Source organism: Aquarana catesbeiana, linkage group LG04 (assembly GCF_042186555.1).
Source record: "Aquarana catesbeiana isolate 2022-GZ linkage group LG04, ASM4218655v1, whole genome shotgun sequence".
In the NCBI taxonomy this organism is placed as follows: Eukaryota; Metazoa; Chordata; class Amphibia; order Anura; family Ranidae; genus Aquarana; species Aquarana catesbeiana.
Window position 1 is genome coordinate 631,064,474 of NC_133327.1, and position 17,090 is coordinate 631,081,563.

The 17,090-nt window shown below is 41.0% G+C and overlaps 1 long non-coding RNA gene across 1 annotated transcript in view; it reads right to left on the reverse strand.

Annotated features, from left to right (window-relative positions):
* Positions 1-875: 875 nt before the first annotated feature.
* Positions 876-17,090, reverse strand: part of LOC141141604 (uncharacterized) — a 184,210-nt gene continuing 167,995 nt past the window's right edge. The window contains exon 3 of the long non-coding RNA XR_012244156.1: positions 876-1,128. This is a non-coding gene — a long non-coding RNA (uncharacterized lncRNA). The remainder of the gene's footprint in view (positions 1,129-17,090) is intronic.

Here is a 17,090-nt window from a genome sequence, read left to right on the forward strand (position 1 = left end):
TGTACGGGTACGTTACTTTGCTCAGCCGTGCCATTCTGCCAACCTATATCTACAGGAGGCGGTCGGCAAGTATTTAACATGGATTCCAATGGCCCTAGTTCACACCAGTGCAGTGTGTTCCAGTGCAATCAACAAAAGTAGAACATGTTGCATTTTTTATGTATGGATAGCATCTGGAATGTGGCAAAATGCATCAAAAGTGCCCCAGAACATGCATGCCCTCAGTTGAGATGAAGGAAAAAAAAAGAGGGGAAAAAATGCACCAGAGTGCATCAAAACACAGAAATTGTGGTGTGAACTGGCCATTACTGCATGATGATCTACTATGGAACTGGGTTCTCTATTTCAGACTTCAAGCACACCATGGAAAACTGAAAGGAAGAGTTTGATTGGCTGTTTTGGGGAACAGTTAGACACTTTCATGGATACATGCACCCTTTAAATGCTGACACTCCCTGTCAAAATCTTACTGTAAACTACAAGTAATTAGTGAATTTCTAATAAAGGATACAAAACTATTACTGTCGTTAGGTTTTTGGGCCTTTGCCATGTGTCAGGGTGGGCCTTTCAAAATATTACACAGAAAAACATGTGGAGGCAAAGAAATAAAAATCCTAATAACTCAAAATGCTACAAAGCAAAGGCAGTCATGAAAACAATTTTGTATCATAAAGAAACCACTCAAGAGACAGGATAATTACTCATTTATATCAGCCATTGGAAGTTTGTCATGATTAAATATCCCAGAATTAGCAAAGCTTGGAGATTAGCTCATAATTACAACCATTTTGTAACTGCTGGGTCATCCCACACACAAAAACCTTCTAGAAAGTGACACGTTTATTAACATTTAACAGAACATTTTCACTGGCCATGTTTTTTTTTTTTTTTGCGAGATTCTTATCAGGCTATTAGTTAATTTTGGAAGTGAAATGTTTTAGAACAACACATTGTTCAAAAGATGAAAGGCTTCTGAGAATCAGAGAGTCTGAATTCCATCCAGGCAGTGTTTAAATGATTCCTTTTCTCTTTAGGTCAGAAAATCCTCTGTAAATTCTTCAATAGTTTGTTTGATAGACAAGATGGCACCACCATGAGGGAACGCCGAGCCAAGACTGCTTCAAAAAGCTGAAACGTAAGAGGCTGAAATTAGTTATCTCTTCACAAATGTTAGGGAGGGGGGGGGGGGGGGGGGGGGAGGAGAAGAGAAAAAACGTGGACAAATGTTTCCAATTTAATATTGATGGGTGGTATGAGGTGGTAGAAATTTATCTCACAACTCAGAGATCTGAGTTGTTGAGCATATTGGATTAATAAAACTACTTCAGTTTTTTGGATTTGTTTGAAACATGCTGATTATCAATCTAAGGTTGTGTAATGTACTTTCCTTGTTGTGAAATGGCAGGAAGTTCTAAAATATGCACATCCACACACCCAACTTCTAAGAGACACACTGGAACGTGGAGGACTTTATGGGTTATTATATGGAGAGCATAGCAGCTTTTGTGATGTAACTGTAATGTTGAAGGCTTGTGTTTGGTTTAATGCTAAAAGCGTAACAATATCCGTATTATCTAAAGGGCTGCTATTGGGCCTGGGGTTCCCCAGGTCTACAGTCATAATCCACATACATTTTTTGGATCCTTTGTCCCATGCAACCGTGTAAATCCCTGCATCTTGGTTAGCTTATTTCAACATCAATCAGAGTTGGGACTTTACCCAAGGCCCAAGAGGAGAAACTTTCTATATTCAACAAACTCCAAAGCCCATTGCCTAAGGAACTACAAAAAACCCAGGTACTGCAGAAAATCTTTTTTAAATAAAGTTAAAATTCCAACATTATGCTTTAACATGCAACATTTTTTTATTTTAATTTAAAACATCAAACATAATAGTTAAAGAGACCCCATCAGTCTCTAAAACAAATCCTACCTAAAGTTCCCTGTAAGAGAAGGGCCATTATACTCAGCATGGGGGAGATTTACTAAAACTGGTGCACGCAGAGTCTGCTGGAGCTGTGAATAGTAACCATCAGCTTCCAACTTCAGCTCTATCAATTAAGTTTTGACAATAAAATCTAGAAGCTGATTGGTTACTATGCACAGCTTCACCAGATTCCGTGTGCACCAGTTTAAGTAAATCTCGCCCATCATGTGTCTCCTACTTACCCTCTTTTCCTGTGTGGGAGCCTCCGGCCTCCGCAGACTCTACCATTTAAAGGAAACTAAAAAAAAAAAACTTTTTTTTTTTTGTTGGATAGAGTGGAGATGGATTAGAATATCTGTCAGTTTTTATTTCTGTCTGTGTCCTCTCAATTCGTCTTGGTTCCCATTATCATTGAAAGTAACAGGAAAAGAAATTCCCAAATTTTGGGTTATCCCCAGAAAAGTAATAGAGGGGAAATCTTCCAATGGGGACACTAGTTCTGGTGACCTTGGGGTCGCCAAGGAATTCCCTTAATTTGCAGGGATTTTCCCTCACTTCCTGTTTGGCTACGAGACAGGAAGTGAAAAGAAATCTCCGCAATGGGACACAGATGGCAAAAAAAAAAAAAAATCTGAAAGGGGTTATGACCCTCCCTTATTCTATCCAAAATGAAAAAAAAAAGTTTTGCCTATAGTTCTACTTTATTGCTTCTGATAGAATTACATGCTTGTATTCCCCACCCCAACCTTTGGCTTTTTCCTCTCATCCATACATCAATGCTGAGACCTGCAGGGGTCAGAGAAAGGAACCACAGCAGGCGACTGTGAACTCAGCCATCCGAAATTACTGGAAGTATCGAATGCCAAAGAAGAGATAGGAAACAGGCTTGTGGAGAGGTTTTTCTTTAGGCATTTCTTTAGGCAGTCCCCGAGTTACAAACATTTGACTTACACACGACTCATACTTACAAACGGAGGGAGACAACAGGAAGTGAGAGGAAATCTACCCCTTGGAAGGGTAATTCACACCTGTAAGAGTTATCATGTGAAAAAGGTACCTCCACTCTAATGCCCCGTACACGCGGTCGGACTTTGTTCCATGGATTTTTTCCGACGGATGTTGGCTCAAACTTGTCTTGCATACACAAGGTCACACAAAGTTGTCGGAAAATCCGATCATTCTGAACGCGGTGACGTAAAACACGTACGTCGGGACTATAAACGGGGCAGTGGCCAATAGCTTTCATCTCTTTAGTTATTCTGAGCATGCGTGGCACTTTGTGCGTTGGATTTGTATACACACGATCGGAATTTCCGACAACGGATTTTGTTGTCGGAAAATTTTATATCCTGCTCTCAAACGTTGTGTGTCGGAAAATCCGATGGAAAATGTGTGATGGAGCCTACACATGGTCGGAATTTCCGACAACAAGTTCCTATCACACATTTTCCGTCGGAAAATCCGACCGTGTGTACGGGGCATAAACCTTTATCACCAATCCTTGTTTCCACAACAACCCCCAATTTTCAAAATCCAATTTTCTCAGGGACAGAAAGAGAGGTGAAATCTTCTGAACAGGGGCACAGACAGCAAACCAAACCAAACATTACAGGGGTGCTAACTCTTCCCTATGCTATCCAAAAAACATTTTTTTTTTTTGGCTGGCGTTACACTTAAAAAATGTACCAGTTCCAATTTACATACAAATTCAACTTAAACCCCATCCACTTTTGCTTGAAGGCTCCATAATACCCACTCTAATTACTGTCTTTACCTAAAGGAAGCTTGCTTCCCATTGGAAGTTTACTGGGACTTGGATGCCCCATAACTGATGAGAAGCATATGCATTCAACATTTCAATTATGATAATCTTGTTTCAAAAATGACACAAAAAAACTTCAGTTTGGAAGTCCAATTTCATATATGTCCTAAACCAACAACAATCTAAAACCTGTGCCATTCACAAGTAGACTGTGAGCATCTTGAGAATAATGAACTGAGCCTAAAACCTGGCCCTTACCATGAGTGTCAGGCAGAAATTTAACTATACAAGCAAAACCCATATGAGGGGATAAACAGTTACAAATTACCAAAGCTAAACCCGCTAATAAAACTGTGACACCCTCTAAACTATAAGACAGTGGTCAGCATTCTCTTCAGGTGTCTATAATCTTCAAGGTCAGTGTCTGCCCCAGCATTACACCAAATAGCTCAACTCCAACTTCACATATGACTATCTAATCAAATCACAAATTAATCTAGATAAAATCAAATTACATAGAAGCCTGCACAATCCTTTGAAATGTCATGCTCCCAGCAGCCAGGGCCTTTCACTAAGGATCATCAGGACAAGAGTTTGATGCCTGAATGGATCAAAGGCTGGAACAGCTTCTCAGAATGGGTTTGCCAGGAACAGCAACTGGGATCAAGCTAAAGTCAAAACCAGGAGGAAACTACTACAGGCAGTGGAAGTTCAAGGTAAAAGGCAAGGACAAGAAAAGACCCTATCATAAGCATTTACATACTCATCGGTATTCTCAGCCCTGCCCATCAAAAATACACTGTTCCCGTTGTATTATTAGTAATGTTAAACAAAAGAAAAATCCAACAAGATGAACGAGATCCACTCATAATGACCACACTGAGTAGGAGAACATGGGGAATCTGGTGCAAAGATCTCCTCCATAAAGTACTACAGATACAATGTAAGTAGCTGGTAGGTACTTCATCTTGTCAGTGCCTATTGAAAACGTAAATATCAGGGAAGAGAAGCTCTATAAAGCAAATCTCTAGGTAAATTTATTTCCCCTCCACCTAACCCACTTCCACCCTTTACAATATTTAAAAAAATAAAAACTTCCTGCCCCCACTTCCAATAGTGGTGACATGACTTCAGCGTCAGGTCACCATGACTGTGAGAATCCCAGCAATGGTTTCTTCTTACAGCCAATGGGAAGCATTCATGTGGGCACTTGAAGAACACACCCGCACCGCAGACCTGAAAAAGGACACGATACCCATCATATCACGTGCACTCAGATACGAATGTAGAGTAATTAGGTTAATTTTTCTTTTTTAAATAAAGGATGTCGATTAGTTAAGGCTGCCCCCACCCAGAATTCAGTTTTAATCAACACCTATGCTCACAAAATTATCTATGCCTTTTCTTCTCACAGTCTTCCAGTGTTTTTTTATTATGTAATGCAAGGAACCTTGTCGAGTTTAGAATGGCTTTTTATTTTTACATAAGTTGCACATTTAACTGCATGGTGTGAAGTTTATATGAACCTCTTCCTAGAATAGTAGTCTAGGAACACTGGACTCTGTGTTTTTTGGATGGCGCGTTGTTCTCATTGGTGTGAAAACTCATTTCAAATTTTGTCTGCGGTATTTGGTTGGTGTAGAATTCATCTTGTTGACAGCCCCAAAACTTCTGTGAAATAAGTCTGCAGGAATGTAAAATAATGAATGTCGAAAAAAATCTACTATAGATAATATATCCCAGGTGATGCCGGTAATTACAATTTCAAGTGTTGCAGAGGCAACACCATGTGGTGACAGTCCTGCTGTTAATAGCTGAACTGGAGGAGAGGAAAGTGGAGGAGTTGCCATAAAGCTTAAATGTGCACCTTTTTTTTAGACGACAGCAGAAAAAGCAAAGTAGTAGTGTACAGTAGGTAAATGGGGGTAGGAATTTATATCTGGGGATAGCCGAGTAGACTGTGGTCAGCAGTCTCTTGAATGGGGGACTATATTGTTAACAACTTTGTATGAAATGATGATAGAATATCATAACCAATCTAGGGTTGCCACATGTTTTGGAACTTAGAGAGTGTATGGCTTTGTTCACATGGACTGCCAGGGGGGTATAAAATAAGGTGGATAAGTCACAGTTGTATCACCCTCGACTGCCCACTGAAACACAGAAATGCAGCCACCCAGGTCCATATACATTTGGCTGGCGGTAGCACCGCCAAACAAAACCCATTCAAGTGAATGGATTTGCAACCATGTGCAAAGAACGTGGCTGCGGCGTGGTAGGTCGGCATTTTATGGTGGGGGAAGCAATATATTACCTCCTCACCCCCTGTCAAACGCCTTCTGAAAATTGATCAACTACCGATCACATTACAGAGGGGCGGCAATGTTAGCAGAATGTGTGAAGGAACCCCAGGACTCTTAGTGGCTGTAAAGAAATGCATGAGGTGTCGAAATTGGTTTGCCATGCAACCCTAAAACAGCACCGTTTTATTTTACATACCATAACCATAAATAGTTTTACATTAGATGTGTGAATCAATTAATGTTAATAAAGCCACCAGATTAGATGGCTTATACCCATGGGTCCGCAAAGGACTGAGCTCAGTTATTATTAAGCCATTGTTTCTCATTTCTGGAGCCATGTTACAGACTGGCTTGTTACCAACAGACTAGCATTAAGCAAATATGTCATTTAAATATAAAAAAAAGCTATCAAGGTTTTCACCCAGGAACTACAGGCCTATAATTCACCATCTGTTATAGAAAATATATTTTAGTGGTTGCTAAGGGACCTCATACAAGAGTATGTGATATAAAATAATATCATAAGTGATAGCCAGCATGGATTTATAAAAGACAGATGTGGTCAAACAAACCCACTTTCTTTTCCTAAGGAAAGAAGCATAAACGTGTACAGGATTGCAGGATCATAGCTAAGGATGAAGGGGAATTCAGATTTACTAATGTATTTAAATCAGTTTTTCACAGGCACCCAATGTGTAACCTGAAATATACTGTATATTTGGCCAAAATTTAAAAAATGGCTCAGTACATTGAGTCAAATGACTCTTCAATACAAATCCAGAGAGCTTGTAACTTGCTGTTTGAGCTCCCAACTCTGCCTTTTGCTGTACTAAAATCCCAAGCAGTTGGTGTATTCCTTCCTAGAAAATCTCTCCATATCATAAAGAGAAGGTGAGTGGGAGGTATTCTGTAGTCCAAATAAAGAGCACACATTCCCTAGGATGACAACACTGCTCCTCCACAAAACCAGTAATGTGAGCGAACATTGTCACCCTAGAACAGGAAATGTGTTGTTGTCAGGTTTACAAGCTAAAGAAAAAGAAAAGCTAATGCAGCCACCTCACAAAGACTTGAAAGGTGCAATATATCACATTTTTGTTTTTGGGTCTAGATACGCTTTTAAATCTTTTTGTTCAGAACATTAAGGCCTAGTCATAGATGGATCGAAATTCAGCCGGTTCAGCAGGGACCGGACAAACCTCAATTCATGTATGGTAATCCAAGTTGGAAAGCTTCTTATTCAGCAGCTGCAGCCAATTGGCCACCTCGATTTTGTGGATGGAGGAATCCTTTTGTTTTTGTTTTTTTATCAGCCTGCTGGCTGGTTAAAAACAACAAGTCATTTATGGCCACCTTAAGATTACCTAAAAAAGAAAAATACTAAATATGCACAAGGGGCGTTACTTAATTCAGTGTGATGTGCCTTGTTCTTCTGTTATCTGGATCAGTAGTAATTTTCTTTTCTTGATGCCCCCCCACCTCCATCGCTGTAAACTTCCGAAGTGAGGAGTTGTCACAGGTACTCGTCAAGAGTGCCTGACTATGTCCACCCTTTCCATCCAGCTTCTCCATTCATAGAAGTAGTATTCAAGGTTCCATAAAAGAAATGTGATCTATGAATGGAGGGGGTGGACCCTTCAATCATCCTCCTCTGCTCCATTCATAGATCCTTATATATTAACTCCTTCAAGCCGACGTAACACATATATGCGGCCTCACGGAAGTGGGCTTTTTTCCATGGGACCACATATATGTGTTTCTCCCTTTGTGCTGGGAGTGCACCGTGCGTGCTAATGATCGGGACCCGGATCTCCCAGTTCTGGGTCACCTGATTGCTGTGGTAGCCTCTGAATAGCTACCACAGTGATCAGTCACTGTGTTTTTTTATTTCTGTGAATAAAGAAGAAAGATACAATATATATCTTTCTCATTCCTCGCAAAAAGAAAAAAAAAGCATTTGTTTAAAAAAATTAAAAATAAATAAATAATAAAAAGAAAGAAAGAAAGAAAGAAAAATACCTAGATCTAGGTTTGGTCTAGGTCAGTGCCAGGGTTAGTGTTTTGGCCAAGTAAAAGTCAAAGGTCAGGGTCAGTATATTTTGGACAGGGTTTTTAATAAATTAGCATCAGTGTTAGTTAGTGTCGTGTTTTAGGTAGGCCAAAGAAAAACAAAAATGCGCATCATTACTCCTGGGCTGTACTACGGGTACAAACAACAAATAACATGCACATATGTGGTATCATAAGTGGCAGGCCGTCCATTTGGGCGACTGGATGCCGCCCCCTCTCTCCTCGCCAACCCCTATATGCAGTGGATAGATTCATGCATAGGGCACCGGCACATGAATTACAGCAGCCAGGTTTTTTTTTTAAGCACCTGATTAGAGCCAGAGGCTCTAATAGGCGTCAAAATAGTGAGGGCTAGGGTCGCAGAGGTTGCGTCCGGAGCCCACCCAGGTGTGTTGCAACAGCAAATCAATATTCGCTGTTGCAACACTGATCCCCCTCCTGGCCAATTGGGAAGCAGGTATGAAACCCATTTTCCGATTGGCCAAAACGTCAGGCTATTGGATGCCTAGCGCCGGGAGGAGCAGAGAGGAGACACACCCTGGAAGCTGCTGTTGGAGAGGACACCGGAGCAGCTTTCACTGAGCCCGCCACGCTGGAAGATGGCCGCATCAGCTCCGACCACTGCTCTCACCGCCCGCATCCAGGGTAAGGACAGCAGGTGGTGGTGGGGGTGTTAGTCCAAAACAGGTGAACGGTGTAGGAATTACAACAGTTTGTATATGTGCCTCCCACTTTTTAAGGGACCAAAAGTAATGGGACAGATTAACAATCATCCATCAAACTTTCACTTTTTAATACTTGGTTGCAAATCCTTTGCAGTCAATTACAGCCTGAAGTCTGGAATGCATAGACATCACCAGACGCTGGGTTTCATCCCTGGTGATGCTCTGCCAGGCCTCTACTGCAACTGTCTTCAGTTCCTGCTTGTTCTTGGCGCATTTTCCCTTCAGTTTTGTCTTCAGCAAGTGAAATGCATGCTCAATCGGATTCAGGTCAGGTGATTGACTTGGCCATTGCATAACATTCCACTTCTTTCCCTTAAAAAACTCTTTGGTTGCTTTCGCAGTATGATTCGGGTCATTGTCCATCTGCACTGTGATGCGCCGTCCAATGAGTTCTGAAGCATTTTGCTGAATATGAGCAGATAATATTGCCCGAAACACTTCAGAATTCATCCTGCTGCTTTTGTCAGCAGTCACATCATCAATAAATACAAGAGACCCAGTTCCATTTGCAGCCATACATGCCCACGCCATGACACTACCACCACCATGCTTCACTGATGAGGTGGTATGCTTTGGATCATGAGCAGTTCCTTTCCTTCTCCATACTCTTCTCTTCCCATCACTCTGGTACAATCTGATCTTGGTCTCATCTGTCCATAGGATGTTGTTCCAGAACTGTGAAAGCTTTTTTAGATGTTGTCTGGCAAACTCTAATCTGGTCTTCCTCTTTTTGAGGCTCACCAATGGTTTACATCTTGTGGTGAACCCTCTGTACTCACTTTGGTGAAGTCTTCTCTTGAATGTTGACTTTGACACCCATGCACCTACCTCCAGGAGAGTGTTCTTGATCTGGCCAACTGTTGTGAAGGGTGTTTTCTTCACCAGGAAAAGAATTCTTCGGTCATCCACCACAGTTGTTTTCCATAGTCTTCCGGGTCTTTTGGTGTTGCTGAGCTCACCCATGCGTTCTTTCTTTTTAAGGATGTTCCAAACAATTGATTTGGCCACACCTAATGTTTTTTGCTATCTCTCTGATGGGTTTGTTTTGTTTTTTTCAGCCTAATGACGGATTGCTTCACTGACAGTGACAGCTCTTTGGATCTCATATTGAGAGTTGACAGCAACAGATTCCAAATGCAAATAGCACACTTGAAATGAACTCTGGACCTTTTATCTGCTCCTTGTAAATGGGATAATGAGGGAATAACACACACCTGGCCATGGAACAACTGAGCAGCCAATTGTCCCATTACTTTTGGTCCCTTAAAAAGTGGGAGGCACATATACAAACTGTTGTAATTCCTACACCGTTCATCTGATTTATATGTAAATACCCTCAAATTAAAGCTGAAAGTCTGCAGTTAAAGCACATCCTGTTCATTTCATTTCAATTCTATTGTGGTGGTGTATAGAGCCAAAAAGATTAGAATTGTGTCAATGTCCCAATATTAATGGACCTGACTGTACAAAGCATTTGTGCAACTCTTACTGGACACAAATTCACAAGTAAGATTTTATGAGACTGAAAAAAATGCATTGAATAGCCAATAAGTGAATAAGGAGCATGGCTATGTCAGTCCGCGAATAGGGGAGGTTACATACACCCCTATACCCAAAGCCCCATCCTGTTAGAGCATTGGAGCAAGAGCTCTAAATGCTTGCATAAGACAGCAAAAGAGTGCGGACTGGTAAGAATACGTTGCTAGGGTGCAGGCTACCATTAGACACTGTCATGGCCCTAAATGAGCGCAGCAACAGCGTTAATTTAATATCTTGTTTGAAGCATGCCCAATGCTGGCTATAAATAGTTAATATGAAATGTTTTTAGCACATAATGATGAGCAAAATAATAAAGAATACAGACATAAACAAGTAATATTTAAAGTGTTACTAAACATAGTAATATGAAAATAGTCCCCCCCCCAGTGCCCACAGCTTATAAATATTAAAATACTGCCACTATATACCTTTTTGGATGATCCGTATAGCACAGTTACATGATAAGCTACATAATTTCTCCAGTGCTGAGAGTTCAGGTAGGAGGAGATTTCCACTACTGCCTGTATACATGCCCATATGTGTGATGTCAATATCATGTGCAGGTCAGCTACCCTGCCTGTGTTAGCTGGCCTTCCCCAGATAGACAGTGCAGGAGGGGAGGATCTGTGCATACAGGATAAAACAGCCTTTTACACAATGCAAAGGATTAACCCCTTAAGTTCCACAGTGAGTATAACAAGCGTGCTATGCTGCATATACAGACTGATTTTACTGTTGTGGGTTTAGTAACACTTTAAATTCTGTAATCTGTAACAGAACGTAGGATTCACTCTATCATATTGTGGTAATGCATAGTACCACATATCAAATATATTGCTGCATTGCAATGCTATTCATTTTGAATGCCAATCCAATGCACCTTTGTTATAGAGTGCAAAAAAAAACAGTCATGTGCAGTTTCAGGCACATTAGGGAATGTTGGCAGCCCATTCATTTTAAATGGGCAGCCTTAATGCAACGCACAATAATATGCAATAAAACATGATTTTGGGAATATTAGGGTGTGCTGTCGGCTCATTCATTTTGACTTGGCAACACACATCACTGGGTGACATAATACACGTTAAAGCACTGTAAAGAAGTAAATGGTCCCTCAGTTTATCCTGCCATCACAAGACTTCCCACATACATGCTATAAAACATTACAAAAATTGTTGCAGAAGTTGAAGAATTGCACCTTCCATCTAAGCCTTCACACACAGGCCTTTTGCTTTGTGACAGATTTCTATGAAAAAGTGTTACTAAAAGTGTCTGAGACTCCTGTAGCAGCGCCAGGTGCACTGGAAACAAAGACGGTTTTAGTATGGGTGGCTTGTCTGTTATAAAGGGATAACTTGTCTTTTCCTGTCAAACATCCAGAATGAACTGTAAGACCTTCAGGGCTAAAATTCCATCAGCCTGGAGAGAACGTATTTGTGATTTTTTTTTTCATTATAATGTCAATTGCTTAAATTCCCAAGTGATCATGTTTTATATAAAGTCCTGAAAAAGGGATACTATAAACAGGTTGGAATGAGAATGAGATCATGCAACCAATTTTCACTCAATTATTTTAGAATTGTGTATTGTAACAAATAATCGACCTCTTAACTGTTAAAGGGCAAGGTATGTACTCTAACCCCCCCCCCCATCCTTTCTGCACTATATGGCTGCATAGAACGCAAGAGAAAGGATGACAACTTCATCTAGAGCTGCAGTTCTGAGGTCCTGCAGGTTACTTATGTTTCTATAATTCTAAATATAAGAATGCATTTTTCATTTAACGAAGTTGTAAACCTCAGACATAAAAAATGAACAAAGCACATCCCACTATAGTGTGTACTAACCTATGAGCCCACGTCGCCGAGCTACGACCTTCAAAGCTTAATTTTTTTATTTTATTTTTTTTTATGTTACTGGCAGGTGAGGCCCTGCCTCCCCTGCCTCCCCTGACTGTACGTCCCTGCTCTGCACCCATCCCAGACTGCTGCATCTCAATCCTCTCAAGCGTGCCTCACAGTCCTCCCGACTGTGTGAACACTCACTAGCCCTCTTGGCTGACTCTGTGGAACTACTGGAGGCTTGCCTGGCAGTGCTCTCCCACTGTCCTCTCTTGCACCTCCTGTGTCTCCTGGTCAAGACATCTCTGTGGGTTGTAAGAGGGTCTGTCAGCACTCAAGCCCAAGCCCAAGGTCACCCCCTCCCCAGACTGGGGAGCTCCCCCAAAGGCCCCCGACAGCCTAAAACTCTATCTCCATCCTCCACCCGATCAACTCCTCCCCAACTGGGCTGACCCTGGGTATTTAAGGAGGCCTGCCTCCTACCAATCCAGATTGGGGATTGGTCAGAGCTCCTCAGAACACTCCCCTTTCCACCTCTCTTTCCAGAAAACACCAGAACATTCTGGAAAGAAGTGGGAGATCAAAACACACCCAAGCTTAGCTCTCAGCCAAGCCTGGAAATTTACCTACTCTCAACAAAAAGGCACTATTACTCCTAGCACACTAGAGTGTGACACATATGTTATAAGAGTCTACTCTACTCTTACAGTATTAATGACATTTCCTCTGATGTTAGGAAGAGATGGGTAATCTTTCTACTAGAAACGAAAACAAATTCTTTTTTTTTAATCAACAAAAAGGTTTTTATTAATGAAAAAACAAGGCACTACAAGGTATAATTGGAGTAGGAAAAATGATTTGGGAGTTTGGGCCCCACCCCAGACTCACCAAGAAAGAAGCGGCAAGAAGTGGCAAGTGGACTATTGCGGTACATATACAAGGGGTATAGCTAATAATGCAAATCACTGGTAAAATTCACTAAATTTTATTCATACAAAAATAGCAAAAATACAACAAGACATAAAATTTAAAAAGGTTCAGATTATATTTCAACATGTTTCGCGGGTTTACCGCTTCATCAGGACAATACATCTGTAAAAATAGATCAAATTACAAAAATAAATGCCATGTAAAGGGTTTGTTACACAATTGTAAAATGGGGAAGGTGAAATGGATGATAGTACTGCTTACCCGAGCCTCAGGGGTTGTGTAGCAATGAGGCAGCCCGGCTGAGCCCCCCCCCTTTCCCCCCTTTCTCCCCCCCCCTTTTTTTCTTTCCCCTCTTTCCCTGTCCTATCTCTCCGTCACCCCATCCACCCCCCTTTTTTCCTCTTTTCTATCCTACATTTTGACATGATTTTCTTACATGCTGGTATGTTCTTTCTATTTCTGTTGCTCTGCTATCACCTCACCTTCATGACTGACATTTGGATTGATCATATGATCATTTATCCTCATATCACTCTATTTAGACCTTGGCCGGTGTCTTATATTCGCTTCCCAATCCCTGGGGGAGGCTCAGCCGGGCTGCCTCAGTGCTACACAACCCCTGAGGCTCGGGTAAGCAGTACTATCATTCATTTCACCTTCCCCATTTTACAATTGTATAACAAACCCTTTACATGGCATTTATTTTTGTAATTTGATCTATTTTTACAGATGTATTGTCCTGATAAAGCGGTAAACCCACGAAACATGTTGAAATATCATCTGAACCTTTTTAAATTTTTTGTCTTGTTGTCTTTTTGCTATTTTTGTATGAACAAAATTTTGTGAATTTTACCAGTGATTTACATTATTAGCTATACCCCTTGTATATGTACCACAATAATCCACTTGCCGCTTCTTTCTTGGTGAGTCTGGGTTGGGACCCAAACTCCCAAATCATTTTTCCTAAACTAATTTGGACGATGGTACATCTCATTGAGATATATTTTGTTTATCTTGTATTGTGAGGCCACACACTCTCTACAAGGTATAATTGCATAGGTATACAATCAATGCACAGCAGTATTTTGTATAGTTTAAACAATCTATAGGTATTTGAAGATGTATAACGATCCTATCAATCCCTCATCATAGAAATCATTGTATGATACCCGGAGTTCTCTTGGCACCCGCAACCAAAGGGGGTGCAACAAACAAATAGAGCAGTAAGAAGAAGAAATACATAAAAAAGAAAAAGAAAAAAAATTATAAGATAAAATAACTCTCTTCAGTCTCACTAGCAATGTGAATAGTGGTTGTAATAACATTAAATTACTGGTAGACCTCCTCCGGTAGGCCACTCGTTCTGCCATATGTTTCCAGGAATCCTTATGCCAAAGCTACTATCCCAGTAGCAGGCTATCTAATGCCAGTTGTGGTGGTGCCACATCTGGTGAATTCAGCCAGCTCTAAAATTTTCTTGGTGATTTTCTATGATGATACGTATTTTTTTCTCGGATAAGAGTGGTAGTAACCTGTTGGATCCATTGTGAAATTTTTGGTGCATTTGCCGAGAGCCAAAGACGGGCAATCAGCTTTCTGGCTATATATAGGAACCTCGTGAGGGCAATGCACACCAAAGGGATGTACAGTTCCTCATTAAAGCTCCCCAATAGGCATGTCAGTTGGTCTACTGTCAACTGCACCTGAAAAATGCTATTGATTTTGATTTCAATGGAGCTTCAGTACCTCACCAATTTAGGACATCTCCAGAGCATATGGATAAGATCTCCTGATTAGGCTTGACACTTCAGACAAATAGGGGTGTCCCTCCTGCCCCATTTGTGCAACTGCACCGGCGTACTATACACACGATGCAATATGAACAGATGGGATAGTCTCTGTGCTGCAGATACTGACAATAGTGGTCCCACCTCCAAAATCTGCTCCCATTGTTCCCCATCAATAGGGCCAACATCTCTCTCCCACTTCTCCCTACATGGTAAAAGGTCAGGAGCTTGTATATGTGATAGATGAGTATAGATTCTAGAGATAATCCCTTTCTTCTCAGGTTCAATGAATATAGAATCCAGGAGTTAACAGGTATGCCACATAATTTACAAAGGGGGTAAATTATCGTTAATAGGTACCATCATCCTGAATATGAATAAGACCAAGAAGTGAAGTTGAAAGAGGAACCAGAGCAGGTACCTCTCCAATCGGGTCCTGCCTCTTTCAGGGAAAAAAAGGACTATTGCGGTACCATGAGAAAAAAAAAAACCTTGTGTTAAAAATACATAATTTTATTTCAAAAATAATAATGATAAAAAGTCCTGTGAAGGACATGTATTGTACATATTCATGATTTAACATACACAAACAATGATAATTGTTTACAGCATTGTTGATACTAATTTGGTGTATTTAATGCCCACACAGATTCATGGACAGAGGTTATATAATATGATACTTGCAGACGTGACCTCTACAGTTTCGCGGTCACAGCCGCTTCTTCAGGAGGCGTCTGATAGTACATAATCTATAAGGAAACACAGTACAGTATACTGTGTTTCCTTATAGATTATGTACTATCAGACGCCTCCTGAAGAAGCGGCTGTGACCGCGAAACTGTAGAGGTCACGTCTGCAAGTATCATATTATATAACCTCTGTCCATGAATCTGTGTGGGCATTAAATACACCAAATTAGTATCAACAATGCTGTAAACAATTATCATTGTTTGTGTATGTTAAATCATGAATATGTACAATACATGTCCTTCACAGGACTTTTTATCATTATTATTTTTAAAATAAAATTATGTATTTTTAACACAAGGTTTTTTTTTTCTCATGGTACCGCAATAGTCCTTTTTTTCCCTGAAAGAGGCAGGACCCGATTGGAGAGGTACCTGCTCTGGTTCCTCTTTCAACTTCACTTCTTGGGAATATAGAATCCAGGAATGCTAAGTCGTCTAGTTTCATACTAGAATGTTTACCCTGGCATCTCAGAGCATAATGTAGTTGAACATATTCATAGTGGTGGCCTCTGAGTACGGGGAATTCCCTTATCAATTGAGAGTATGGTTTCAGTGTGGAGCCATCCAGGATTTGATATAGGAATTTAATCCCCGCTCTCTCCCAAATTGGATGATTGGGAACCTTAGCAAGATCCGCGTAGAGGCGACTCCGCCAAATGGGGGTTTGACGCGTATAACCTGTTACTCCAAGTGTACTTTTGACCCCTTTCCATATTTTCATTTGTAGCTCAGTTGTGGGACAATTAAAGGGGGTATTAGGGAATCCCATTTCCATATGAGATAGGGCGGTGCAAGCTACGTCCAAGCCGACAAGAAGACTCCTGGAGGGGTCCCTGAAGGTCTCAAGGTCCCTCCTCGTAAAGTGTTGTAGCTGGGCTGCAAAGTAATACATTTGTGGGTGTTGGACAGCCATTCCACCTTGATCTTTTGGGAGCTGTAGAGTGGAAAGCTTAATAGATGCCACTCCACCTCTCCAAATAAGGGCCCTGAATTGTGAGTCAACCCGTCGGAACCAATATTGTGGTATCCAGATTGGTGCATTATGTAAAACGTACAATAATTGTGGTGCCAAGATCATCTTGATAAGATTTACCCGCCCAGTTACTGATAGTGGTAGCATACTCCAGCTAGCTTGTTTTTGTTGAAATTTCTGTAATATCGGTTTTAGGTTCAGTGTAATGTAGTCCCTTGGGTCTTTTGTCACCACTATACCCAAATATGAAGGAAGGAGGTAACAACCTGTATATGTGAGAGATCGTCCACAAGAGGAGTTAATAGAGGGTCTAATGGCAGAAGAGCCAATTTATGCCAGTTAATGGCAAAGCCCGAGAGCTGCCCGAATTGATTGATTAGGGACACCAGTGCCCTTAGAGAATTACCAGTATCTCCCAAGTACAGCAGTGTATCGTCTGCGTATAATGAGATTTTTTCCTCATTTTGACCGTGCCGGAAGCCCAC